Raw genomic sequence first — 2,500 nt, forward strand, 5'->3', positions numbered from 1 at the left:
GTCCCGTGCCTTACAAGACCGTCCCATGCCTTACGAAGGCCATCCCATGCGCGTCCCATGCCTTAGCAAGGCCGACCCATGCCTTACCAAGGCCGAACCATGCCTTACCAAGGCCGTCCCATCGATCTCGGAGAAAGTACATCATCATGACATCGGAATACGGCCCCAACATCGATCTCGGAGAAAGTACATCATCATAACATCGGATCGGATGTGTATCCATCGAAGTTCCATCGACACTTCGAGAAGATCGAACATAGCTTCCTAGCATGTTAAAGGTTCGGTGCTAATGGGGACATAAAGATCCCACGACGTTCCAAACGAAAGTAAAGTGTTCCGTGCGTGTGAACTACGTTGTCCCATGTGCCGGCTCTCGACTCCTAAGATGTCCCATGTAAATGCCCTTCGTGGGAAAGAATGTCCCGTGCAACGTCCCTTGATGATCCCCATAAGGTGTCCCATGTGCGTCCCATGATGTCCCATGCGCGTCCCGTGCCGTCCGAGCCTCACCAAGGCCGTCCCATGCGCGTCCCGTGCCGTCCGAGCCTCACCAAGGCCGTCCCATGCGCGTCTCGTGCCGTCCCGAGCTGTGCCGAGGCCGTCCCGTGCTGTCCCATGCCGTCCCGAGCCTCGCCAAGGCCGTCCCGTGCCGTCCGAGCTGTGCCGAGGCCGTCCCGTGCCGTCCCGTGCTGTCCCATGCCGTCCCGAGCCTCGCCAAGGCCGTCCCGTGCCGTCCGAGCTGTGCCGAGGCCGTCCCGTGCCGTCCCGTGCTGTCCCATGCCGTCCCGAGCCTCGCCAAGGCCGTCCCGTGCCGTCCGAGCTGTGCCGAGGCCGTCCCGTGCCGTCCCGTGCTGTCCCATGCCGTCCCGAGCCTCGCCAAGGCCGTCCCATGCGCGTCCCGTGCCGTCCGAGCTGTGCCGAGGCCGTCCCGTGCTGTCCCATGCCGTCCCGAGCCTCGCCAAGGCCGTCCCATGCGCGTCCCGTGCCGTCCGAGCCTCACAAAGGCCGTCCCAGGCCGTCCCGTGCCGTCCCATGCGCGTCCCGTGCCGTCCGAGCCTCACCAGGGCCGTGACATGCCGTCCCGAGCCTGACCAAGGCCGTCCCGAGCCTCACCAAGGCCGTCCCATGCGCGTCCCGAGCTGTCCCATGCCGTCCCGAGCCTTAGCAAGGCCGTCCCATTCGCGTCCCGTGCTGTCCCATGCCGTCCCGAGCCTTAGCAAGGCCGTCCCATTCGCGTCCCGTGCCGTCCCATGCGCGTCCCGTGCTGTCCCGTGCCGTCCCGAGCCTGACCAATGCTGTCCCGTGCGCGTCCCATTCTTTTGGCTCGGCTGGCCCGTGCATTCTATGGGGTCGTGGGACATTTCGAAATCCACCCGGGCCATTTCGACTCTCTCTTCATTAATACTATTGAGGTATTATTTATGAATTATTGGAGAAAAGAAACGGAAGAAAATATTTTTTTTTCTATTTTTTATGAATTTTCCGGTGTTTATTCACTTAAAAATTCATAGAAAAATAAATATTTATCGGAATCGCTATTATAATATATCAAAAAAATCCTTGCGAAAAGACCTTTCCAACGAGTATAAGTTTGCTGGATTCCGACGAGTAACGAAGGAGTAAAGGCCCAGTATGCTTGGTTAAAAAATTGATGTTTCCTTGTGAAAATAGGAAAAACAATAACTTTGCACTATAAGGGGGAGGGTTGAGCTCCTTCCCCAGAGCGTGCACAGCACTTGTGCTGGCACGTTCCCTAGTGCTCGCCAAGCACCATAGGGCATCCAAAGGGCAAAGCTCGGCCTACTACATGATGGGAAGCTTCTAATATGTCGGAATACGAAGAGATTTCGTGCGACCCGAAGCTCGGCTCGGGCGTCCCGGCCTGTGCCGAGCTGTGCCGAGCGCGTCCCAGGCCGTCCCGAGCCAAGTCTCGGGCGTCCCAGGCCGGCCCGAGCAAAGTCTCGGACGTCCCAGGCCGTCCCGAGCTGTGTCGAGGCCGTCCCAGGGCGTCCCGAGCTGGAGCGAGGGCGTCCCAGGCCGTCCCGAGCCAAGTCTCGGGCGTCCCAGGCCGTCCCGAGCAAAGTCTCGGACGTCCCAGGCCGTCCCGAGCAAAGTCTCGGGCGTCCCAGGCCGTCCCGAGCTGTGCCGAGGCCGTCCCAGGCCGTCCCGAGCTGTGGCAAGGGCGTCCCAGGCCGTCCCGAGCAAAGTCTCGGGCGTCCCATGCCGTCCCGAGCTGTGGCAAGGGCGTCCCAGGCCGTCCCGTGCTGTGCCGAGGCCGTCCCGAGCCTAGTCTCGGGCGTCCCAGGCCGTCCCGAGCTATGGCGAGGGCGTCCCAGGCCGTCCCGAGCCAAGTCTCGGGCGTACCTGGCCGTCTCGAGCTGTAGCGAGGGCGTCCCATGCCGTCCCGGGATGTCCCATGCGCGTCCCGTGCCGGCCCGAGCAACAGCTCGGGCGTCCCGTGCCTCGGCCCTTCCAAGTGGTGCTTCGTCGGACATCTCGA

The sequence above is a fragment of the Eschscholzia californica genome, unplaced genomic scaffold (genome assembly GCF_041429995.1).
Source record: "Eschscholzia californica isolate CP2 unplaced genomic scaffold, dmEscCali1.0.p SCAF_44, whole genome shotgun sequence".
NCBI classification, from domain to species: Eukaryota; Viridiplantae; Streptophyta; class Magnoliopsida; order Ranunculales; family Papaveraceae; genus Eschscholzia; species Eschscholzia californica.